The following is a 26,895-nucleotide window of genomic DNA, read 5'->3' as shown; positions in this document are numbered from 1 at the left end:
AAGTTTCTATCTGGCCTCTCTGGACTTAGAATCTTCCATGGCTCACCATTGCCTGGTACTAAGTTTCTCAATAGGACCTGGAGCTCTATCATCTATATCCAACCTATTCTCCTAACTCATTTCCCATCATGCCTCACCAACCAAGTATCTATAGGTACCCACACTGACTTCCTATTTCTCATATTCCTTTGTCCATATGAATCTCTCTTTTCACTCTTGACCTTGGCCATCCTTCTTGCTGGGTCCGTGTGCCAGGATGCACCTTTCACCAGTGACTTCGGCAGAAGATGCTCTTGGTCCCATCAGGGAGCAGTAAGAAGCCTGGTGAGACTCTTACATCCATGGACTGCGTGTGCGATGTCCCTTACTGCCTGGCATTCTTAAACTGTGTTCAGCACTAGGTGGTGACAACACAGAAGGCTGAGGATGTGGGGGCCTGAACTTACTAGTCAGCAACGGCTTCCAACCCATCACCCCTTTTAAGCAGACAGCCCTGGGCAACGTTCTGTCATTACTGGTACCCACCCTTGTGGATTCTCCAGTCCTTACAGTCAGCATCTCAGACTGTCTCTCACCTATGCAAGCATTTTCTTAAAGGAAATTCTCATAAACACAGTCTTTTCCTTCCTCTTTCTTCATGAGTTGTAGCAGCACTAATATGCCCTGGTTCTTGACACCTTCTGGACCACCTGTCTCACTTTGCCTCTAGAATAAGCCTCGCTCTCACTGCAGGGGTTTGGGGCTGCCTGCCTTTTATGTTTTATGTGTCTGTGTGATGTTCATGTGGGTATGTGAATGCCCGATGATAGCTTCTTCAGCTGCCCCATCCTCCTGCCCCCACAAGCACGGATTACTCTGCTGATGTGGAAGGACCCTCAGAGCCGATGACACTCCAGGAGGAGAGAAAGGAATGCCAGGGCCATGGGGGCCTGAGAAGTGTGGCGCTGGGTCCAGCATGGAATGCCAGGGCCATGGGGCCTGAGAAGTGTGGCATTGGGTCCAGCATGGAATGCCAGGGCCATGGGGCCTGAGAAGTGTGGCGCTGGGTCCAGCATGGAATGCCAGGGCCATGGGGGCCTGAGAAGTGTGGCATTGGGTCCAGCATGGAATGCCCGGGCCATGGGGCCTGAGAAGTGTGGCGCTGGGTCCAGCATGGAATGCCAGGGCCATGGGGCCTGAGAAGTGTGGCGCTGGGTCCAGCATGGCAGCCCATACTGTCATCAGGATAGCAGCTGCTGCAAGACAGCCTCACCTGGACTTCTAGCAGATGGAATCTAACAGCGGCAGAATCTGAACAGGAGCCCCATGCTCGGTGCTGGACTCTCTGCAACCAGGAAGTGGGAAGCTGGGGGACAAGAACATCCCCCTCTGCAGCCCTGGCCCCTCCTACCCAGGGAGGAGAGCTGCCCACCAACAGGCAGACGCTCCCACCTACCCTCCTGGGACAGTTCCCCACTTTGAAGACCCAAAACTTCTTGCGGATGTGAACACTCAGGGCAGGACCAGCTCCCTTCCCTTGGACTGGAATAGTCCGGAGGTACCCACAGGACCAGCTCTGCTCATCAACTCTACATCTTCCTGAAAATGTACTTTTAAATGCCTTAATTGCATTTCAGAGATAACCCTGTAAGCAAAGTGGCCGGAAGAGAAACCATGGAGAGAGCTTGGCGGTCAGGCTCTTTGTTTTAAATCAATCCAACATCTGCGACTAATGCAGCCTTGGGCTGCGCCTCCGGAAGCATTAGCCCTATTAGTGGGGGCTGGCAGGAACACAAAATAAGATATTTATGGGCTGGGCACGTGTGCATTGCCGTGGGGACTGAGACGGGGTGGGGTTGGGGAGAATACACAGGTCAGCATGTCTGTGGAGCTCGCCTTGGATTCCAGGCCAGGCTAATGACAGACAGCACAGGGCTACTCTGTCCTTGGCTCCACACGCCTTGGCACGTTCTCATTATCTCTGCACAATGAAGACCATGCTTTACAGCCTTCACTCCAACCACAAGCCAGGGGAGGGGACCACAGGAGGGGTGGGAGGGGACCACAGGAGGGGGTGGGAGGGGACCACAGGAGGGGTAGGAGGGGACCACAGGAGGGGTGGGAGGGGACCACAGGAGGGGGTGGGAGGGGACCACAGGAGGGGTGGGAGGGGACCACAGGAGGGGGTGCAATGTGAGCTGTGCTTCAGAGAGGACGTGGGGATACCCCACCACAAGCTTTGAACCCATGCTTAGAAGAGAGTGCCCAGCAAAGCCTTGTCTCGTTTTGTCAGACTTCTCTGCCATCCTGGGTGTAGTTCTCCCTCTCTGCTCAGAGATGGTCTCCTTCATAAGCTCTCTCTGACAGGAGGAAGTGAGAAGGGAAGGTGTCACTCCTCATTAAGTGACATGACCCCAAGGCACGTGCAGATCTGTTTCCTGCTGGCCACACTTAGGTGCCAGGAAGTAGCTAAAGATGGTGGACCATGGAGGGGTTTGGGACAAGAAGTCACATGGTGCTGTGTTCGGATGGGCTGTGCTGGAAGGAAGTGTATGCCTAATTTCAGACCAAGCATAAAGGAGCCAGTTCTGCCGACAGCCAGGCTAAATGTCTCTCATCCCTTCTACCACATATCAGGAGGGGACTCAGCTAATCAAGAGAAATCTGAATGGTTCCCCAGACCACATACATCCACTTAGTCTCCAGCCCTACCAGTCTCACCTCCTGAACTTGGCATCTGATCTTGCCCCCATGGTCCCACTGGCCAGGCCAGCGTCGCTGCCCACCTGGACACGGCTCTCCTCCAATCCCACTGTCCCCCTCTAACTCATCCTGTCCCCACTAACCTGACCCCCAGTGCCCTCCTCTTCCCCAAAGCCAGTCAAATCAAAACTCTTCCTGCCTACCTCTTGTGACTCAGCCCCGTCCAACTCCAAGGTCACGAGAGCCCAGCAGCTTAAATCAACACACATTAGTTACCTCAAAGGGTCTTAGGGCCAATGTCTGGTCACAGTTGAGCCAGGGCCTCTGCTTAAGGTCCCCCAGGTTGAAATTGGAGTGCAGTCAGGTTGGGTTTTCGTTTGACTCACCTGAGGAAGAACCTGCATCCTTCAAGGTCACATAGGTTGGTGATGGGAAACATTTAGATGGAGCTGAGGACCAAAGGCCCAGCTTGCTTTGGCTAGTGAGTTCAGCAGGCTCCCAGTAGCCCATCATGTTCTATCCAGTAGACCCAATTCCTCTACAAAGCTCCATAGAGTAACTCTGCTAGGTAGACATCACCTTGCTAATGTGACCAAGGAGTGGCCCCTTTACCATATCCCTTCAGTTAAAAGCAAGCCCTGCCCACATTCAAGGAAAAGGGATCAAACAAAAGGTGGACGTCATGGCCACCTGCTCAACATGCCTCTGTGTGCCCCGGGATCCACTTAACTGGGAGACTTGAAAAAAATTCCCTCAGGCTCAAAGACATCTATCTATCTTCTCTTGTTTCTGCTTCCCTCTTCCCACCACCAGGTCTTCCTTTAAGGCTGAGTCGGGTGCCCTCTACTGCCCATGCACACTCCTGCTCTCATCCCCAGGCTAAGAAGTGGATTTCTCTGTGCTCTGATGGTGTGCACTACCACCTTGGTTACTCTTTACTAGACTTCTTGTATGCCTCAATTACCACACACCCTACCACAAGCTCTCACAGGGTCAGGGCCATTCTGTTCCGTCTGGATCTCTGGGGCTTGGAGTGGGGTCTGACATATACATGGTAGGTATCAAATAAGTGTGTACAGGATGAGTGGAGACGGTTTTCAGTGGAGGGTCTGTGCAAAGGCTGCTGTGAGTTGTGGTTCTTCAGGTGAGACCCCTGCAGCCTCTTTCTTTTGGTAGAGTACAAAGAAATGGTGTCTAACACTGTACTGAGTAAAGTGACCCACAGATCCTTGTCATTGCATGGGCACTTGAACAAAGGACAGAATTCCCAACTCCACCTCACCCCTGAATCCTCACCCTGCTTTTTAATAAGATTGCATATATGTTGAGTTTTCAGAGGCCAGAACAAACCTTTCTGCTGGTCTGGTTTGGGGGCTATAGGACAATGAGGATTCCATCACTCTGCCCCCAGCACCCGGGGCTGGCCTTGCTGAGAAGACAATGAGGATTCCATCACTCTGCCCCCAGCACCCCAGGCTGGCCTTGCTGAGGATGAGCCATCTTCTCAAGGCATGTCCTCAAGAGCCTGTCATTATTGTTCTAGGTACACAGTCCCTACTCTTTCTGCTGCAGATTCTGCCTCCGATTCCAAGCTGGGAGGAAAGACCAGAGTGGTATCCAGTGGTGGGCTGTGAAAGACTTTCAGCAAGAGCTGAAATCCAGTGGGTAATCTTGCTCATCTGTGGATCTGCAGGAGCAGGTCACCTGTAAGCAGGAGGATGTGGGTTCTGCTGTTACTGTCTTTTGTGGTCTTTGAAATCAAGGTACCAGGGGCTCCTAGAAAGGAGGACATGGGTGAAGAGAAGAGTGAAGTGGGTGTAACGGCGACCATCCACGATCCCAGCAGCACTGATGTGAGGCTGAGGTAAGAGCATAAGAGTTCCAGGCCATCCTGAGCCAAATGGAAGACCAGAAAGTGAGGAGGGTCTGGAGAGAGGCTCAGCAGTTACGAACACTTGTTGCTTTTGCAGGGGACCTGAGCTTGGTCCTCAGCACCCATGTTGGTTGGGTAGCTCAATAATGCCAGCCCTCTTTTAGTGTCCATGGGTTCCTTCACGCTCATGTCAACAAACAGTAACACTTTTTAAAGGAGAAGAAGAGATGACGGTGATATCAAGGATCTTTCTATAACATCTGTGGAGGACATCCCTCAATGATCTGTGCCACTTGCTGGTTGACATCTGCTCTAATTCACTAGGCATTTGGACCCTTGACTTCTTGGGTCACGGTTCCTTATGGGAGAAGCAAAGAGAAAAATATACTGTAAAATGTTGCTGAAATTTGACTAGGAGGATATTTACCCCAGGGGAGAGTTTCTTCTTTCTTCTGGGAGGAGAAACACTTTAAAGTCCTGGGCAGTAGCACAGGCAAAAGAAACATACAGCATGCCATTAACTGCTCTAAGGTGGGTCTTTGGCAAAACACCAGGTCACCAGGTCACTGCCCTGCCCAGGTGATCCTCAGACTGCTAAGACCCACGCATCATCCCAGATGCTTGAGAGAGTCCTAGCCACATCTTACACAGTGCCTTTCGAAATGCTTAGCCCAGGGCTGAGACCAAGTACCTGGCAAACGCAACTTAAGGGAGAAAGGGTTTGTTTTGCCTTACAGTTTAAGGATATAGGCTATCACGGCCAGGAAGGAGGTGTCACCAGAGATGCTGACCTGCTAAAGTTGGGGCTTGTGTGTAAAAATGTCAAGAGTTCAGAGGTTGGGGACAATTTCCTCAAACTCACAAGGTCATCTAGCCAATCGTCCCTACTCAACGTACGCCCTCTCTCTCTAGGTGCCTATGCCTGCAGAAGTGGGTGCTGCTCAAGCATATTTGTGTGGGGAGATGTATGAGTCGACTGCCTGGTTGGCTGGTGGATATGGCCTTTGGAGAATGGCATGCAGGACAGAGTAAATTGGTGGATAAAACTGTTTTGAAATCTTGCTAGGAAGTTTTAACCCAAAGCAAAATGCTGTAAGAAACAGTCCTCCTCTGCTGTAAGAAACAGTCCTCCTCTGCTGTAAGAGACAGTCCTCCTCTGCCGTAAGAGACAGTCCTCCTCTGCCGTAAGAGACAGTCCTCCTCTGCTCTAAGAGACAGTCCTCCTCTGCCATAAGAGGCAATCCTCCTCTGCTGTAAGAGACAGTCCTCCTCTGCCGTAAGAGGCAGTCCTCCTCTGCCGTAAGAGACAGTCCTCCTCTGCTGTAAGAGGCAGTCCTCCTCTGCTCTAAGAGACAGTCCTCCTCTGCTGTAAGAGGCAGTCCTCTTCTGCACACCTCCTTGCTGCCAGGGCTGGGACCTCTGCAGGCCAGCAGCAGAGGCAGGGTGACTTGCAGGTTTTCCTGGCAGAGCCTTCTCCCCCTGGCCTGATTGGACCAGAGAACAGTGTCCCCAGCCACTGCTGCCTTGATCAAGTTGCAGGACCCCTTTGGTGATGGGTTGTGGTCTAGTCTGACTATAAACAGGGCTGTGGGTCCAGTTCTCCCATACTTAGGGTGTATCTCTCCCCAGCCCCCACCTGCCAGACAGGCCTCCTTTCCAGGCTCTGCTTCCCCAGCAACCCAACTGGAGATACAGTCTGTCTCAGTGGCAGATATTGGTTCATCGATTGGGTTTTTGTTACACATGCTCCAAAGCCTGTCGGGAGAGTCCTCGGGCTTGTCTTTGAAGGGGAGAAATGACTCAGGTAGGAGGCTTTCAAGTTGTCTTAAATTAAACTCCCATGGAATTGGAAGGGGCTTTGGTGCACCCCTCATCCTGCCTTCACTCAGGGCCCCTGAGATCGTCCAAATAAGCAAGTCTCTCAACATCAAGAAAAGGTCCCCTCCCTCACTTAGCTCCCTAGAAAAAGCATCCTAGAAGCAGGATCCCTGCACTGACCACAGATGGAAGGCACCCCTCTTCCTTTCTAACTAACAGGCATGTTGTCCTCCTTTTAGAATGCAGATTATCTTTAAAGGCCATTTCACAGTTTTGAAAAAATTAAAAAAAAAAAAGATTTGTAAATGAGGATCAAGTGGCTTTTAAGATAGCTTTGTGGATTCTACAAAGGTTGATATAAATGGCTGCTGAATTCAATGCTGCAGGAAGAAGCAATTTGCATACTACACACCTTCCTCAGGTCTTTCTAAATCTGCCTACCGTGGAGTTTATCCTACCACTAGTTTTGTTTTATTTTTGTTTTGGGGGGATAAGGTCTCATGTAGTCCAGACTGGCCTCCAACTTGCTATGTAGTCAAGGATGGTCTTGAACTCCTCATCCTTTTGCCCCCCACCCGGTCCTCCAAGTACTGGGACTACAAGTGTGTGCCACTACAGCCAGCTTATGCAGTGCAGGAGGTGGAACCCAGGGCTCATGCATGCCACACTCCCAACTGAGCCACATCCCCAGGCCTATCCTATGGTGCTTTAACAAACGCTGTTTACAATACTCTACAGAAGAAACTCTCATCCTCCAAATAAAGAATTTTAATACAAAAGTGATAAGTCACCCAGCACCTCTCTCCTGTAGCCACTTGTGGTAATGGAGCCAAAACCTTAAGTACGAAAAATCCATCTCACCATTCAGAGGCGGAAGCGCTTACACAATCGTGAGAACCGGAATCTGTATCCCCAGAGCCCACGTAAATGCTGGTTGGATGTGGTGGCCAATCTGTAATTCTAGGCCCTGAAGGTGAGGGCAGGGATCTCCAGAGCAAGGTGGCTATCCAGACTAGCTATGTCAATAAGCCCTGGTTTTGACTGATAGACTCTGCCCCAAAGAACAAGGAGAGAGACCGAGTAAGAGTGATTCTAACACCAGCCTCAGGCTCCATACACACCTGCACATGTGCACATACACTCACACAAGTGGAAAAACATGCGCACACACACATTACACAACACACACGTATGAAAAGGAGGGATCCCTCTCCAAGTGTGGACATTAAGAGGTGCAGACTGGAATCCTGTCCCTGATGCTTGGTACATGAGCAGACCTGGAGAGGTCACATCACCTAAACCCCACTTTTAGTAAATGAGCTTCAGGCAATGGGTCTCATGAATAGCCAGTAAACCGTGTACTTACAACAAGAACACTTTTCTGCTTGTATATTGCACTTCAAAGGTTTTATTTTTCATTATGCATATGTGTGTATTTATACACAGGAGTGCAGTTCCTGAGGAGGCCAGAAGAGGGTGCTCGATTCCCAGGACCTGGAGTTGCAGGCAGTTGTGGGCTGCCCAACATAGGTACAGGAACCCAACTTTGGTCCTCGGCAGGAGTCATCTCTCCAGCGTTATACTTTAACAAGTTCATTCTTGAAGCTGGGGTGTGGCTCAGTAGTAGAGCACTTGCTAGAATATACAAGGCCATAGGGTCCATTTGCAGAACTGAAAAAGGAATTAAGAAATTAAGTTTATTCTTCTCTCCCCCTGCTTCCACACACTGTAACCCTCATTCAGACCTGCCTCTGCCTCAGTGTGCTGTGAGAATCAAATGGGCTGATGGCCTTGATAACGATCTCCACACCACCAAGTGTCAGGGGAGGACAGCCATGGAACAGTCAGTCTCGTCCACCCACACCCGTCAGAACTGGGGCTGGCAAAGACAGCGTGACAGCATTCAGAGAAGAGTCTGGAAGAAGGCAGATTCCACTCCACACCAGCTGGGCCACTTAGGCAATTATCCTCATCCCAAGTTTATCTACTTACAAAGTGGGCACAATGACCTTCACTTCTGATAAGTACTCACAAGCTGTTGCTAATTGTGCCATCCATGTCGTGAACACTGGATCTGTGAGGGAGACCTACTCACCCCCAGCCCCAACTAGCTAATCTGAAGGCCTGTGCCCTGAGGGCTGGGCTGTAGTCTGCTTGACCCCGCTATGCCCTGCTGGCTGACCATTGAGCCTTGGAGCTGAGCACAATAGCAAAGCACCCTTGGCCTCGGAGGGTCCATCTGGGTCCTTGTTCCAGCCTTCCCAGGGCTCCACTCTCCACTTGTCTAGTCACAGACCACTCTCTTTTCATCTTCACTGAGGTGCTTTTCTTTGTTAAGCCTCCCCACTCTTGTGTGCAAAATAACAAGCAACAAGTTCAGGAGAACGGGCGAACACAGTGAGGACCGAGGCAAGAGGCCCCATGCCGGGAGCAGCTTCTCTGGCTCTGGGTGGTGAAGTGATGGCAGCCAGAGCCACAGGGACAGAGCATACCATCCAGGATTTGAGCTCAAGTAGCCTGACCCAAAATCTTGTCTCTCAGTGTAGCTCAAGGGAGGCCATGTGAGCATGCAGGATCCAATCATGTCTGTCATTCCCCAGCACCTCGTCCAAGCCCAGCAGAGTGACAGCGTCAGAGAACACACCCTGCTCCCCCGAGCAGCCACCCAAGCCGGCTCCTTTTCCTCTACCTGGATTCAGAAACAGGAGCTGTGCCAAGCTGGCGGTGCCCCAGTGGGAAGGCGTGGGAGGTGGAGCTCAGCTATCCTGGTCCTGATATACAGGCCACCCTCCTGTCCCCGCTGTGATGACTCACTGCACCCCTCTGTCACAGTCTGATGAACAACTCAAGCCATTAAGAAATGGAACAAATTACTAAATGGGAGGCACAAGAGAAACCCGGGATTAAATTAGTCCATCATTCATAAATCATAAATGATGTTTTCTCTCACTGAATCTTATCTTTATCTACTGGATCTGAAAAAGCAATAGTCTCCCATGAGCAGAAGGACAGGGAATCAAGAGGCCCTTTTCTGAGGACCCCAAGGATGGCGGGACATGGGAGTTAGGATCCTTTCTGCAAGGTTCTGGACCTAATTCAGTGAACTGAAGGTAGGTGCTTGACGCCTGAAGGCTGGGTAGGACTGAGCCTCAATTGACATGTTACCTCTGTGAAACACGATGCCTCTGTGAGTGAAGCCTGTGGACTCTGTGGAGCATGTTACCTACCTCGGAGCACATGTCACCCACATCTGCTATGTCTCTGAGGAGAGAAGATAACATTTCCAGACTTTGTGTCACCTCTGGAAGGTGGCGTGCCTTCTGGGCATGTCTCCTCTTTGGCAGGTGTGTCTCATGACAGAGTCTCTTGGCCCCTTTTATGCACTGGAGATAGGACAGGTCTAAGCATCTCTGTGGCCTGTCTTGCCACGTGTATGTAACCTGGAAGGAGAGACACCAGCCAACACACTGCCAAGGATGCCAGGATCCCTGTTCCCCAGCCTAGAAGGAATCCTTTGCCCTGCTCTTGGCCATGATGGCTTCTTGCAGGTCTCTAAGACTTGACCAATGAAAGGAGAAAGAAACATGGACCTTAGCTCACTGTCCAAGGTCTGATAGGGTGGGGAGCCAAGGATCCTGGTTAGTATTGTGGAAATGGACACAAGAGGAGGTCTCCCCCTGCTGGTCACAGCTGGGAAAGGCACAACAGTCCCGGTAGAGGGAGAGAAGAGAGACTGCAGGGTTATGAACAGACATCTGCTTGCTGACTCTGCATGAGCCTGCCTAATTCATAAGCAATGTGTCAGGAAGTTACAGACAAACATCAGTGTGATTCTGGAACTGTGTGTGTGTGTGTGTGTGTGTGTGTGTGTGTGTGTGTGTGTGTGTGTGTGTGTGTGTTCCTAAGCAAAGTTTACAGTTGTGCAAATGTTTGGAAGTAGTGTCACCAACATCTTCCCTGCACTTCAAGATGCCATTTATGAGCCAAGACAAAAGCAGGGGCAACAAAGGTAAGGGGCGGTGCCCAGAGTTTCATCCGTAGTCTTCCCTCATAGCAGCCAGGGATACACCCATGTATGGGCGGCACCCATGACCTCTACACCAAGCGATGACGCTGGGCTCATTTGACAGATGAGGAAATGGATTCTCAGGGAGTGACCTGCCAAAGCAAGTTTTGAGCCAGGACTTTAACCAGAGTCTAAAGAAGTGCGCTTATTCACATCACGTGGGTACCTCTGAGTCTGGGCCCATTGTGTGTGAGGGTTGGGGTGCTGGTATCTTATCTGCAGCCAAATCGGCTTTGGAGGCACCCCCATGGTCTTGCCACACCGACTTGGCTCCTCTGACGTTCAAATGGGGAGCAAGGTCAGGCTTTTCCACACCCTCTGTATTCCGGCTCATCTTGTGCACTCGTATTCTGGGATTTGATCTCTCCTCACCCCTGCCTCTTGCTTAACTATTCCCTAGATGAAACTTAAGTCTCAGCCAAAAGGGCACAGCTCCTAGTGAAGCCAGAAGTCAGAGCTTCCTCTCTCAACTTGCTCCTTCACAGCCTTCAGACAGCCTGCAGCCTACACGGCCCTCGCCTGTCAGCAGGGCTCACTGGGACTCCACAAGCCACCCTGAAGTGACACTGATCTTTACAGCTTTTCTGTGTGCTCCCTGTTCCCTCCCCCTGCATGCATTAGAAAGTTAACAGGAGAAAAAGAAGACTTAGAAACCCCAGCCATCGTAATTAACATGCAGAATGCTTTTCTGGCAGTACGAAGGCTGTGGTAAATCGGGAAACTTCTTAGCACAACATATATTTAATCTGTGGCACTCGCTTCCACATGAAATTCAATCAGATATTTTAGGGAGTTAACAAGGACTCTCAGATTCAACTACAAGCAAACGCAGGTGCAGCAGCAAACACACCTGGCTCTTTTCTGGGATTTTTCCTTAAAGCTGCCTCATGCATGCCAGGCTGAGCTTGAACTCACGTAGCCAAGGATGCCTTGCACTTCTAATCCTCCTGCATCCACCTCCCTCTCTAACACTGGGATTACAGGTGTGCAACATAACACCCAGGTTTATGCGTCGCTGGAGATGGAACCCAGGGCCTCATGCATGTTGCCTGAGCTCTCTACCAACCGAGCTACATCCCCAGCCCTCCTGGAAGTGCTGTGTGCCAGGCACCAAGGAGGTGATCGATGACTAGTCATGGAGTTTGGATGATCATTTCCCAGTTCACCATGGAGCTCACAATCTGTAGAGAGAGAAGGGCAAAGAAAAAGCAGGGAAGCAGAGTAACAAAATCTGCAGTTGTGTGAAGTAGTAAGGAAGGAGGTCCAGGCCAGTTGTCTGTGAGGAGCGGCTGTTGAGGTGAGTCTTGAAGTACGAGGCAAGGTGATGGTCAACAGAGGTGAGAGGACCTGGACGCCCCCAGCACAGGTGAACAGGAAGCCCCCAGCAGCATGGGTTGCTGAGGTGAGCCTTCCAATAGATTTTTTTTTCTGGAATTAAAGGTTCCATTCACTACAGACCTGGGAGGGAAGGTTTGTCTGGCTGCTGGGGTGAGAAAAATAGCTCACTACAGGGAAAAGAAGCAAGCTGCACATCACATCACACATGTGGAAAGATCCGAGACCTCACAGCGTGAGAGCCAACAGAAATTTGAGCTAATAGAAAAGGGGGGGGAGAGGATCATCACATAATCTAAGAACCAAAAATCACAACCCAAGCAAAAACCGGATGAGTTGTGTGTGCTACACTGAAATGAAGGATTCCGTTCACAAGTAATGCTGTTGACAAATAGAGAAGCTGTGAGCTCAGAGACTCTTCTGCATTGCTTAACGCAAGAGACAAATGTGTAGAATAGGGGCAGATGCCAGGACACAGGGACAAAGCCAGCTGGTTGTCTGTTTTTAATAAATAAAGTTTTATTGGCTCACATTTACACTCATTCATGTCTGTGCTACCTCTGCAAAGCTGCAGAGCTGTGACAAAGACTCACAAAGCCTACAGTATTTACTGTGTAGCCTTTTGTGGGGAGAAATTGTATCGTCCCCCACCTACATGGTAGACAGTAGAGAGTAGGACATACACCATAAAAACTGGCAGCCAGGGGCTGGAGAGATGGCTCCAATGCTCTTGTTGCTCTTCCAGAGGATCGAGGTTCAGTTCCCAGCACCCACAGTGTGGCTCAACCATCTCTCACTCCAATTTCAAGAGATCTGACACCCTCTTCTGGCCTCCATGAGCACCAGGCATGCACACGGTGCATACACATACACAGGCAAAACACTCATACACACAAAATAAAATAAATAGAAGAAAAAAGATTAACTGGCCGCTAAATCCTGGTGGTGTATGACAAGGGCAACTTGGCATTGCTGACACTGAACCTGAGTCCCTCAGAAGTCGGCTGTGTACTCCCACCCCAGACAACTGGTCAGTGAAGTCAGATCTAGCAGGTCTTAGAGCTTGCTCCTCTCTGCTGTAAGATTGGAAGCTCATGTAGAATCATTCCATCTGCCTACCCTTGAGCCAGAGCTGCATCTGGATGGGGCAGCACCTCAGCCTTGTCTGCTTTGACAGGAGACAGTGAGTGGTAACTGGAAGAGGATAACATGGACAGAAGACAGTGAGTGGTAACTGGAAGAGGATAACATGGACAGAAGACAGTGAGTGATTACTGGAAGAGGACAACATGGGGAGAAGACAGTGAGTGATAACTGGAAGAGGATAACATGGGGAGAAGACAGTGAGTGATAACTGGAAGAGGATAACATGGACAGAAGACAGTGAGTGATTACTGGAAGAGGACAACATGGGGAGAAGACAGTGAGTGGTAACTGGAAGAGGATAACATGGACAGGAGACAGTGAGTGATTACTGGAAGAGGACAACATGGGGAGAAGACAGTGAGTGGTTACTGGAAGAGGACAACATGGGGAGAAGACAGTGAGTGATAACTGGAAGAGGATAACATGGGGAGAAGACAGTGGGTGATAACTGGAAGAGGACAACATGGGGAGAATGCCGGGAAAGCAGAGCAAGGCTGTCATCAAACTTGGCCCCAAAGCTACACAACATTTGGCTCCCAGCTGAGTCATCTCGAGTGATTTGAGGCAGCTTATTTTTTACTTTTAGGTCAAGGCATTGGAACCATCAGAAACCCCTGCCCCCCTTTTTTCTTTTCTTCTCTTCAGTCCTAGAGATTGAACCCAGCACTTTTTGCACACTGGGCAAGCACTCTACCCGTGAGCACCATCCCAGCCGCAATAGAAAACGGGGAGTTGAGGGCTATTGTAGCTTCTTTTCTCATCTCTGTGACCAAGAATATGACAAGAATCAATTTAAGGGAAGAAGGGGTTTGTTTTGACTTACAGTTTGAGGGGACATAGTCCTTCACTGTGGGAAGGCATGGGGACAAGCAAGCAACTTTGGACAGAGGCAGGATGAGAGGAAAGAACAGGATAGCCTCTTGTCCATATCTCTGTGGACCAGGAAGCAGAGGTGGGACAGAAAATGGCCAGGTTATAAATCTCAACATGTCTCCCCTTTGCGAAGATCCACTCCTCCCAAACCCAGCCCACTGGGTCCTTATCTCCTAATTGTTCCACAACCTTCCAAGATAATATCATCAGCTGGAGATTAAGTGTCCAAACACATGAGCCTGTGAGGGACATTCCACACTCCAATCACAGCAAAAGGTGAAGGCATCTGTATCCAAAAGGAAGGTGGAAGGTGACAGGCATGGAGGAGACAAGCTTTGCCCTCTCACCCCAGACACATGCGCACACACACACACACACACACACACACACACACACACACTCACATCTGGGGAGGGAGAGGCATGGAGGAGACAGCTGAGGAGGGCTCCATACATCCTTGCAGTGAGACTCACAACCTCAGACATATCCTGGCATGCCAGTCTCATGGGATTGAACACTGACTTAGGGCAGATCCCTAGAAGCCAGGGTTGAGATGGAGCATGCTGTGGAGGTCATGTTTCCAGGGTGTGCTCTGTAAGCACCTCCCTACCACCTACAAAAATATAAGAGTAAAAAAGGTTTTAAAAGATAGAGTGAAGGAAGCAAGAAAGAAGAAAGAGCCAAGTGATGATGTGGTCCCTACTGGAGCATCTAGGCCTTTCAAGGTTGCTCACTGTAAGGCAAGGGAGCAACTTTTATATACTTTTATACACTACCTAATCAGTTGTTAGTCATGGGCAGCCCTAGGGAGGACTTTGAACTCGCCCTCCTCCCACAGACAGTTGGCATCTCCCTTTGACCAGAACTGTTGTTGACAGGGCAAGCTGCAGAGGCCCAGAGAAGGGGATGGGTGAACCAATGCACCAAGTGCCTTTCACCCCCTCTGATAAGGTGATGAAGGAAGTGATGAGAGGAGTCTGTGGCCTAGAAGAGAACCATGGACACAGGTTGACATACCAGAAGGGGCAGAAACAGACTGGCAGAATGACAGCGGACCCTACCACATCAGAAGGTCAGTGTGAGCAGAAGCAACAGGAACCAGACGCCCTGCTAAGCACCACTGGGGCCTGGAGCCTGAATGTCCTTCACCGTCAGGCAGACTCCGGGACAGAAATGAGGCCCAGAGAGGAACGTTTCCACGGACTCCCATCCTACCAGTTTGTAATCATTGCATGCATTCCCACTCAAGACATAAAAGGATGCCATTATCAGGACACATGGTTAGCAAGTTCATTAATCATGGTCTCTTTCACACTTCCATGGTCAACTACAATCCTGGAGGTTTAAAGGGAGGCCTCCCCACTTAATTATAGTGTTTAGCAATTAACAGTTCATCAGCTACCAGAGCCCCTCCCCGGCTTCTGTAAATGACAAAGGGCTTGAATTCCACAAGTGTTCTCTGCAGGGGTCTTTGGCTTGGGCAGAGAGTCATGCTTGTTGTGAACAAGATAATCATACTCAGTGTCAGCAGAGCAGTTAGGTTGTCGAGTCCCCCTGGCACAGTGCAGGGATTCCTACCCTCTCTGACAACACAGATTGGATTTGGAGGTTTGTTTTGCAGCACCCCGCGCTCTGCCTGTTGCTGGATGGACAGATCTGTTTTCACTGATGCTACTAACTGTAGCACAAATCTTAATTGGTCTCAATAATAAAAACCCAGAGCCAGATATCAGGGTAAATGCTGGAAGATCAGAGAAGCAGAGCAGCCAGCCACTAGGAAGACTTCTTACCTCTAAGGAATCCTCAGACTGAAAGGGCATGAGCTCCTGTCTCCTCCGGCCTTATATTCCTCTCTCTGCCCAGCCATATCCCTTCCTGTCTCCACCTCCCTAGTGCTGGGATCAAAGGTGTGTGCCATCACTGCCTGGCTCCGTTTCTCTTTAGACTGGATCAGTCTTGTGTAGCCCAGGCTGGCCTTGAACTCACAGAGATACATCTGCCTCTGAAATTAAAGGTGTATGACACCACTGCCTGGCCACTATGGCTAATTAGTGGCTTAGCTCTGCACTCTGATCTTCAGGCAAGCTTTGTTAGATCACAAATAAAATATCACCAGAACTAATGGCTTAGCCCCAGCTTCAAGGTGATAAAGACCATTTGTCAGTGATTTCCAGGTGTCAAATATGGCAAGATAGGTGATCCTATAAAACATCCCTTACCTTCAACTTTCTTACCTGCACAGAATAATATCAGAAGCCTCATAAAAAACCGGAAGGACACACTGCATGTGAGGTGTCTGGGAACCCCAGGCTGTGACACTCAGGACTATTATACATGGGTTAGACACTCTGAGAAAACTTTACTGAGCTGGGGTGAAGGCTGAGTCAACAAGATGCTTGCTAGACAGTATGAGGACCTGAATTTGATAATCTGGATCCACAGAAAAATAAACTCACAACAAAAAAGTGGGTTGGTGGTGCACACTTGTCCTTCCAGTCTTGGGTTTGCTGGAGAAATGGCTCAGTGGCAAGAGCACGTCTTGCTCTTGCAGAGGACCCGAGCTTGGCTCCCAGCACCCATGGGCACACACAACATCCTGGAAGGCAGACCCAGGGATCAGACACCCTCTTCTGACCTCCTATGGGCACCAGCACACATATGGCACATATACATACAAACACATCAATATAAATAAATAAATGAGGTGGAGACCCTCAACACTGACCACACGTATATATGTACTCACACCAGTGCACACATGAACATATACACATACACAAAGCTTTTATTGAGTTCCTGTGTACAAAAGTGCTCACACCATCATAGTGTGCTTGGTATAGTTCCTAATCAGGACACTCTCCTCCCTAAGCAAGACTCGGGGATGTAATAGGGCCCCAAAGTGCCTGGGCACCTGTGGCAACTACACTCCTGCTTGCCAACCTCTGGGCCTGCTTTTTTCTGCCCGGTGTTTCATGGGCACACTGTGTCTGCCTTTTACCCAGCATCACCCATGTGAGATTTGTTCACAGTGCATATAGCTGTGTTCTCTCATTGCTCATGGTTTGAACTGATCCTCTGTGCAAGCATGCCAAGTTTTTTTAATCCAGGCTTATGTTTTATGGGCCCAGGGATGGTTTTAATAAAGTAATTATGAATAAAGCTATTGTGAGAAGTCATGTTTCGATCCTTCTTAAAACTTAGATTTTTTTGGCCGAGTGGTGGTGGCACACGCCTTTAATCCCAGCACTCGGAAAGCAGAGGCAGGCGGATCACTGTGAGTTAGAGGCCAGCCTGGGCTACCAAGTGAGCTCCAGGAAAGGCGCAAAGCTGCACAGAGAAACCCTGTTTTGAAAAATCAAAAAAAAAAAACTTACATTTTTAATTTTGAGATAATTATAGGTGTTTCTGTGATTGTGAGAAATAGTCAAGATATGCTGCACGCAGATACACACAGACACACAGACACACACACACACACACACACACAGAGAGAGAGAGAGAGAGAGAGAGAGAGAGAGAGAGAGAGAGGAGAGTCTTCTTAATTACATCTTTCAAAACTATAGTAAAATATTACACCAAGAGACTGTGGTTGATATGAACCATGAGTGCCCCTCAGATTTCCTTTTCACAGCATGTATGTTGAATTCTATTCTTTCTCTCATCTATACAGGGTTATACAGCCCACCACAGTCAACCACAAAACAGTTCCATCACCAACAGCAAGGGAAGAACTTACACATGAACCTGAAAATGGGCTGGGCAACAATGTAATTAAACCATGGGATTCCTGACCCTCACACACTATGTGAGACACTAATTTTTGTTTTAAGCTAGTCTGTATTGATATAATTTATTTTTAATTTTTTGTGTGTATTGGTGTTTCGCCTGAATGTATGTCAGTGCATCACATGGCATCCCTGGTGCCAGATGGAAGCCGGAAGAGAGTGTTGGGTCCCTTGGGTCTGGAGTTACAGCTGGTTGTAAGCTGCTATGTGGTTCTGGGAATTGAATCCCAGTTTTCTGCAAGAGAAGCCAGTATTCTTAGGTGCTGAGCCATCTCCCAGGCCCCTGAATTTTTTTTTTAATGTGTATGAGCATTTTGCCTCCATGTATGTACACAAACCATGTGCATGCAGTGTCCATGGAGGCCAGAGGAGGACATCAGATCTCTAGGAACTGGAGTTACAGAGCACTGTGAACTGCCATGTGGGTTCTGGGAATCAAACCCAGGTCCTTTGGAAGAGCAGCCAGTGCTCTTAACTGCTGAGCTGTTTCTCCAGGCCCAGCACTGGAATATTTGTATAACGAAATATTTAGGGATGACACTCAAGTCCATCAGCTTATTTGTGTTCCGACATACCTGTGCATGTAGCCTAAAGGCAGCTTTGTTTTATATTCTGAGTGTGCTTGCATTTTGACTCAGACATTTCCCATGAGATCAGGGATGGGATTTTCCACCTGTTACACCAAGTTAGTGCTCAGATTTGGAGACTTTTGGATTTTGGGATTTGGAGTGTTCAAGCTGTGCTTCTATCAGACCCTTGATTTTTAAAAACGCAGCTATCTGGTTTGGAAAGATGGCTCAGTAGTTAGGGGTGTTTTTGCTCTCTTGGACAGTCTGAGTGTGGTTTTCAGCACCCATATCCGGTGACGCACAGTTGCTTGTCAACTCCAACTCCAGGACCTGGCAACCTTTTCTAGCTTCAGAGGGTACCAGCACACACATGCACAGGACACACAACACACACAGCGCACACACATGCACAGGACACACAACGCATACACACACACAGCACATACAGCACACACACACACAGCATACATAGCACACACACACACACAGCATACATAGCACACACACACAGCACACACACACACACACACACACACACACACACACACAGGTACAGGCACACATAAATAAAATAAAAATAGAATCTTTTAAAAATATTCTTGATTAAAAAGGAAGGCCAGTCTCAGAGCGGTGTCCAGACTGTGCTCTTGGAGTGCACCTAGGTGGCTCAGCTGTGCACTTTTTATTTTGAATCCCTGCTCCACCACAGACATGGAGACTTACCTCATTCCACTAGCCCTGGCCCCTTGGAAGGGTGGAGCCACATGGTTCAGGAAGTTTCTCATCTCTGTGACTAATGCTGGACAGGAGAAACCTAAGGGAAAGAATTCATTTTCGCTCATGGCTTACATGGTTGCAGTTCATCCCTGTGAGGATGGCCTGCATTTCAGTTAGGTTTCTATTGCTGTAATAAACACTGTGACCAAAAACAATTTGGAACGGAAAGGGTTTATTTGTCTTACATATCCCAGGGCCACAGTCAGAAACCGAGGCAGGAACTGAAGCAGAAGCCATGGAGGAATGATGTTGACTGGCTTGCTCTCCGAGGCTTGCTTGGCCTGCTTTCATATACCACTGAGAAAAACCAGCCCATGAAACACTGCAGTGAGCTGGGCCCTCCCACGTGAGTTTCTACTCAAGAGATTGTCTCGCAGGCTTGTCTACAGGCAATTCGATGGAGGCATCTTCTCAACGGAGGCCCTTCTCAGATAACTCAAGCTTAAGTCAAGTTGATGAAAAACTACCCAAGATTCATGGCAGCGAAGCATACATAGCACACACACACAGCACACACATATGTGGCTGGGCCCTCGCCTCTGAGCAGGACCGGGAAGCCGAGAGAAATGGTGCTGGCACTTGGCGTCCAACCTTTCTCCTTTTCTTTTTATTCAGTCTGGGACCCCAGACCATGTAGTGATGCCATCCATATCCAGGGAGGAAATTCTCTCCTCAGTTAAACCTTTCTGGAAATGTCCATACCCAGAGGTGTGTCTCCTAGGGGATTCCAAATCCAGTTGTGTTGATGATTAAGATGACATCATATTCTACCTTCTCGTAAGGGTTTTATCTGACATCTGGATTTAGGATAATATGCAGAAAGCAATAAAGCATACATGCATTTCCCCCCTCCAGCTGGCCTGTTCAATCCCCATCATTTCAGTGCCTGCCTGAAGGGTAGAGTTCTGGAGATTGCCTGTATCCATATTGGTTTCCCAGAGAATTTTCTTTGCCTTGGTGTAAGCAAGAAGCACTGGGTATTTCATCCTCCCAACTCCTTTGCTTCCCAGAAAGTGTGGACCTCTGAATGGCAAATTCCACAGTAGCTCCCAGAATTCCCTGCAGGGTTACAGTATTAAGGTTCGTGCAGGCTGCATGGTAACTTGCTTGACTGATAACATGTCATTTATTAGCTTGGCTCCATTTCACAGGTCATTTCCCCATGACCCTAACATTCTACTTTCACTGACCAAATAAACTGCTAATGCCATATCCTGTGTCAGGGTCAGCTTTGGGGGGACCAAACTAAGACAATTGTCTAGTGCAGCATAGGCATGCAGTGTGTATCCAGCTAATACTTTGTGTGTGTGTGTGTGTGTGTGTGTGTGTGTGTGTGTGTGTGTATTTGCACACATATGCACTTGTTTTCTTTAGTGAGGGCCACAGAAAAAAGTACTAGCCCCTTTTGAGAAGACATCTGTGCTATCAGAATCTAAGGATTACTGTCTCTGCTCTCCAGTGTGCAAAGTCTATCAAAGCAGCTATTTCCATTTCCAACAGGAGATAACTAGAAAGTGGTCATGAGGCAGGGAGCAGAAGAGACCAGCCAGTCAAGTGCATGGACAGTGGTGACTGCAGGACTCCACATTCAAACACTACCCACCAGGGGACACAAGGAGAAATATGGGGGGAGGGGCATGCACTGCTGTGGGGTGTAAGCTGGAACCAACCCTCCTGAAAACTTCCTGGTGGCATTAAGTAACATCCAAAATCCATTGTCTGCCCACACAAATGCTCACAGAGCACCAGGGGTTCACAATGTGCCTTTATCCTGGGAAGTTATATAGGTACGTTTCCCTAGAAGGTAGATTCAGAAGCTGAGACAGTACCATCCGAATAATACACAACACCAGGGAATAAAACAGAGTCCATGGCACAAGAGCCAGAGTGGGAAAAACAGGAGCTGGAGCCAGAATGAGATTTACGGAAAAATCCCATTATGTAAAGTAAAAACAGACACAAGGCAGAGCATGTGTAAGGATGTAGAGCAAACAGATTTGAAAGAGCTGTGGGCAGCTGAGTGGGAGGGTGTTATAGAACTTGAGGGAATCACACACAACCCGTGTCCCAAATCAGGTCTAGTCACCTGTCCTCAATAAGCCGATAAAAAGAGCACATTTTTTAATAGTGGAAAAGGAGATTTATTCAATGTGGCCACACTGAGAAGAGGGACAAAGGTCCAGCAGACCTCAAAGTCCATCTTCAGGGTCCTGCGACTGAGGTCAGAGTTTAAATTGAGGGCCAAGGAGAATGCACATCAAAGCAGTCCTGGCCAAGGTGGGGCCCTGCCACCTCTCATCCATCACAATCTGGGCTTCAGTCTCACCCTGTCAGGTGGTCTGGAGTTGTTAGAACTGTGTGAAATGTCTTTCCAGGAGACAAGCTCCCTCTGGAGGGAGCACTTTCCTTCTCCCAGTATGAAATCCCCGGAGAAATTCTCATTTCTTTGTGGTCCATTGTTTCCCTAGTCTGGTGGTGTCTTTAGAATATCTTCAGTCCTGCCAGGCCTGTACAAGGGAGCTGAGAGCCAACCAGAAAAGGTAGTTGGCAGAAGTAAATGTCTACAGGGTGGGAAAGAGTTCAACCAAGCCTTGCAAAGCAGCGCAGAGGTGTGGTTCAGGAACAGAGCACCTGTCTGACCGTGCAAGGCCCCGGGTTCAAATCCCATCATGTCAGGGGTGGAGGCTCCAAAATTGTAAATACATACAGCTATATTATAAAATAACCATACAGTATATAATATCTTTAATAATGATAAAAACACATAAAGCACACATCTTAAAGGAAAAGACACACTAATCTGATATCAGAACTTAAAACATTTGTAAAATAAGAAAAAATAAAAACAAAAAAATGTAAAAATGAAAAGACAAACCAGAGACTGAGGAAGCCCTTGAGAGGTCGCATAAACAAAAATGCATTGTCTCCAAATAACAACGACCATCTGAGGAGAGTGTGCAGAGGTCAGGCACTGCTGAGGCCTGTCATGTGGACAGGTGAACTGTGAAGTGGTAATAAGACCCTTGCCTGGCTGTGGATCTGCACAGGCCTTTCATTGGTCACTGTGAGTCACACTTTGCCCTGGTGTTGTGACACAGGTTGTCTCCTTTCCTCTCTTGTCTCTTTGCTCCACCTTTGAACTCTGAGGGAAACCAAGATCCCAACCCGCTCTGACCCTCAGCTTCCTCGTTGTAGGATGATAACAGGAGTGGTCCACAGCTGCACATAGTATTTAATAAGCCATGAACATGCAGCAAATGTTCTTGTAAACGTGTTGAAGTTGCAAAACAATGGCAGCTCCTGTGTGCTAGAGACAGTGTAGGTGCTGTTGTTCTTATTTGCAGATAAAGAAATGGAACCTGGGAGAGGCTGAAAGGTCGTCCAAGTGGGTGGGAAGCCTGGCTCACATCTGGGCCTCCTGCGGCATCTCTCCACCAGCTCCATTTCTGTAGTGTGTGCCTCTGTGTGTGTGTTTGGGGGGAAGGGGGCAGCTCATGTAGCCCAAGTTAACCTTGAACTCACTATGTAGCCCAGGACAGCCTAGTACTCGTGATCCTCCTGCCTCCATCTCTCAAATGCTGGAACATCAGGCTCATGTCACAGAGCCTGGCTCCTTATGAAAACCACCCAGAACCCTGAGAATTTGCATAAGAGGCAGAATGTGTCTCTGAAAGAGCCACAGTGGGAGGTGGAGACCCGCCTCCTGAAGTGCACACCGTTGCTCTGTGGGGTAGGCAGACACCCCTATGTAGCAGGAATGTTATAGAGTCTTATTAATAAGATCAAACCCGAGGCCAGGTATTGGGGTCAATGCTGGTAGATCAGAGAACCATAACAAGCCACAGCTACCTCACCTCGCCGGATCCTCAGCTGGTCTTGTCTCCTCAGACTGGAGGCCTCTGAGTCCTCATCCAGAATGAATCTCAGCTGAATTGCTGCTCAAAAGCCTGAATGCTTAACCAGCCAAATGCTTCTAGTTTCTGGTCCTCACGCCTTATATACCTTTCTGCTTTCTACCACCACTCCCTGGGATTAAAGGCTCACTTTCTGAGATTAAAGGCGTGAGTCACCATGCTTGGCTGTATCCTTGAACACATGGATTTCTGCCTCTGGAATGCTAGGATTAAAGGTGTGTGCTATCACTGCCTATCTTAAGTATTTAGTGGCTTTTCTGTTCTCTGACCCCAGATAAATTTATTAAGGTACACAATATTTTGGGGAACACAATATCACCACATATCTACTTTTTGTCTAAAATTTAAAAAAGCTTATAACTAATACAAGAAAAATTATGTCTAATAAGTATATATAATATACAGTCAAGATTACATTAACGATGTCTAGTCCATTAACATTTGACAGATTCAGACAAAAACCTCCATTAATATATAACAATGTCCAGTCCAGTAACATTTGACAAATTCAGACAAAAAAAAATTTCATTACTTATCTTATTTAAAACAAGTAATTCCTTTTTAAAAGTACTTTTTCTTTTCAGTGTAGATTCAGTGATCTACCTATTTATCCTATTATTTCTTTATCTTTTATCTCAGAGTAGATTCCATGATCTATCTCATATCTATATTCTCTTTTTCTTTTTGCTTTCTAGGGGTGAAGATATCTTTAGGGAATCTTGAAAAAGAAAAATTTTGGGTTAATTGTCAAGTCCTGTATCATTTGTCTAGTCTCTGCATAATAGGAAAGTTCAGGGCTTGTCACAAGTCCTTGTTCGAGTAGTCTGTCAGGCTGGATCATCTCAGCTAGTCATCTCAAAATTGTCCTGACCAGTTTGTAATCCAAAGTCGATCTTTCTGTGGTGTTAATCAGCTTTATGGCTTTACCGTATTCCATGTGGAATCATTATTGTGGGATCCTGTCATCCTTTTGAAGATTCCAAAGTTGCTGTTAGGCGTGGTCATGGTTCCCTGCAGATGATTTTTTTTTTTTTTGTACCTCCTCTGTGGTTTGGAGCAACCACAGTCTGATAAATGCTGTCTCTCAGAACCATGAACGTTCTTCCCTAGAAGAGAATATCTTCACAGCAATTTATCCCCACCATTTGTCTTGCCAAACTTTTCCAAACTGACCTCTGTCAATGCTTTCTTGTAACACGGTGGTCCTGGCAATTCTTCTCTGAACAAGCAGCAGTAAACCCTTCGTCCCAGGTAGCAGCATCACCACAGTCACCAACACAATGAGAAGAAGCCGGCAACTCAGAGCAGCAGCCACTGCCTCCATGGTCCCACAACTGTTTGTGGTTCGGTCCAGGCCGAAGCTTCTCCCAAGCCTCCTAGGCCGGCCTCAAACTCGGGATCCTCCTACCGGCCAGGCACCAGATGTAGCATGAATGTTAAAGAGTCTTATTAATAAAATCAAACCTGAGGCCAGTTATTGGGGTCAATGCTGATAGATCAGAGAGACAGAACAAGCCACAGCTACCTCACCTCACTGGATCCTTAGCTGGTCTTGTCTCCTCAGACTGGAGGCCTCTGAGTCCTCATCCAGAATGGGTCTCAGCTGAATTGCTGCTCAAAAGCCTGAATGCTTAACCAGCCAAATGCTTAACCAGCCAAATGCATAACCAGCCAAATGCTTAACCAGCCAAATGCTTCTAGTTTCTGATCCTCACGCCTTATATACCTTTCTGCTTTCTACCACCACTCCCTGGGATTAAAGGCTGGCTTTCTGAGATTAAAGGCGTGAGTCACCATGCTTGGCTGTATCCTTGAACACATGGATTTCTGCCTCTGGAATGCTAGGATTAAAGGCGTTTGCTATCACTGCCTAACTAGTGGCTTTTCTGTTCTCTGACCCCAGATAAGTTTATTAAGGTACACAATATTTTGGGAAACACAATACCACCACACCCCTACGCTGCCTTTCTCTCTGAACTCAAGCAGTCCTGTGGCTCTGAGTCCTCACCCCTCATTGTGGATTTCTGTTTCCAATCATTTCCGGCCCAGATGTTACACATGTGTGTGTGTTTGGGGGGGATTTATGCAGTCATCATGAGCTCTGCATTTGTATTTGTGGACAACAAGGGTCTCTACAGGCTTTAAAAGACAGCAGGTGTTATGACACACACACCGTATACCACACACACACACACACACACACACACACACACACACGCCATATACATACACACCCCACATATTCACACGCCACATAATGTCCCCCCCACAGCACATATGTACATACACCACATATTCACATACCACATAGTGTCCCCTACATACCATACAAACAACATACACCACCCCACATACCACATGCATACATAACACACACACACACACACACACACACACACACACACACACACACGACAGAGCTAAGACTTCACTACACCATACAGTGGACTGATACCAGATTGCTCAGGATGTCAGGGCAGGACTTCCCTGGACTCTGCTCAGGTGGCAGCAGCTGAGTCACAGGTGGAGTGATGTGTCCTGACTGGGCTCACCTGTCTCCTAGAGCTGCCTGCAGGGAAGGTGTTGGGTAATCAGGCTCTAAGCTGGGAACTTCCAAGGCCTGAGGGGGGGGGGGGGGAGATGGCTCTGGAAGTCACTGAGCTCCTGTCTCCCTCCCCCTTTGCTTATCTGCTCTGCAGGCTGGCCTGACTCTGCCTGACTGCACTGGCCTCACACCCTGCGTCCTTGGCTCAGCATTGAGAAATAAATGCCGCGTGGCTTATTGTTCAGTGGGTGAGGTGGCTTCATTAGAAGTGGCAGAAAACCTGTGGACTCTTTTCCTCTGTTTTTCCTGCCGGGTGCCGCATCCTTCTTTTCGCCTGAAAGCTTTTAAAACCTCTTCCATTTATCAAGACCTAAAAGGGCCAATGTGGCCCCCAAGCAAATGCTCCCAGCTCACCACACCAGTGAGGAGCGCCCAGGTGAGAACACATGATCACACCCATCTCCCCAGCCATTTCTCTGACTCCACCGTCTCCTGTGGTATCCATGTCTCCTCTGTTCCTGCAGCCTCAGTCAAGCAAGCCGTTACCAAATCACACTGCACCCCGATCTTGGCATCTTAACAGCAGCAGGATGTGTATGGAAGGGGCAAATCCAAACCGGTTTCCATCTGGGAGGGATGGGGCAGATGAAGCTATGATTGAGCAATGTAATCCAGAGGAATGTAGCAATCTCATACAATGGCAGTTCTGGCTCCAAAGGGAGTTTTTGTGAGTATCTAGCAGTTGGACAGACCCAGAGGAGTCCATGAACATCACTAGAGATTCAGGCCTTGGCAGCAAAGATAGTTCATGGGTGGGCAAGGCCTGTGTTTCCATTATCTTCACATTGCTCAGGATGCTTACTAAGGATAGTGGTACATGCTAAAATTATTTTGGTTTTTGAAACAGGTTCTCACTCTGCTAGAATGTTTAAATGGTGGCAATGGTACCTGGCTCACACAATGCTGTGAACATTAAGTAGTTATTGCCTGTCAAGCCCTTAGCAGAATGTGTGGCATATAGTACAGTACATGCTTGGTAAACAGTGAGCCTGCTGTGGGCATTCCATGAGCTAGGTAGGCTCTGAAGAAAAACAAAGAGAAAAGTTCCAGAAATGGCTGTTTGTTTGAAGACAGAGTCTTACTGTGAATCCCTGGCTGGCCTTGAACTCACAAAGATCTAGCTGCCTCTGCCTCTCAGGTGCTGGGTGAATGTATGTCACCTCGACCAGCCTAAAATGTTTTGATCAGTGTCTACATCTTCAAAGCAAGCGGCTGGCCTCTGAACATAGAGCATCCAGAAAGAGGAGCCCTTGTAGGCAGGGGAGTTACACCAGAGGGCTCCGAAAAGAGCCACCTGCCTTGGCAGGGTTTCTATCTCTTCAAAGCCAGCAAACAGTTTTATCGCCCACCCAGCCCAGACTGGCTGACATTGCTGCTGAGATTTCAGCTCCAACAGGGAGATTCTAATGTTGTGATCTACATGGGCTGTGTCTTCCATGGGGCAGAAGGGAG

The 26,895-nt window shown here is 48.4% G+C and overlaps 1 long non-coding RNA gene across 1 annotated transcript; it reads right to left on the bottom strand.

The window, feature by feature from the left end:
- Positions 1 to 21,041: 21,041 nt before the first annotated feature.
- Positions 21,042 to 25,027, bottom strand: LOC143274384 (uncharacterized). The gene is made up of 2 exons (XR_013053030.1): positions 24,369 to 25,027; positions 21,042 to 24,242 (listed from the first exon to the last, which is right to left on the bottom strand). It is a non-coding gene; the product is annotated as an uncharacterized LOC143274384 (long non-coding RNA).
- Positions 25,028 to 26,895: the final 1,868 nt, after the last annotated feature.

This window comes from Peromyscus maniculatus, chromosome 7, assembly GCF_049852395.1.
Source record: "Peromyscus maniculatus bairdii isolate BWxNUB_F1_BW_parent chromosome 7, HU_Pman_BW_mat_3.1, whole genome shotgun sequence".
Taxonomy (NCBI): Eukaryota; Metazoa; Chordata; class Mammalia; order Rodentia; family Cricetidae; genus Peromyscus; species Peromyscus maniculatus.
The sequence above is the reverse complement of the archived record's forward strand: the minus strand, read 5'-3'. Positions and strand labels throughout refer to the sequence as shown.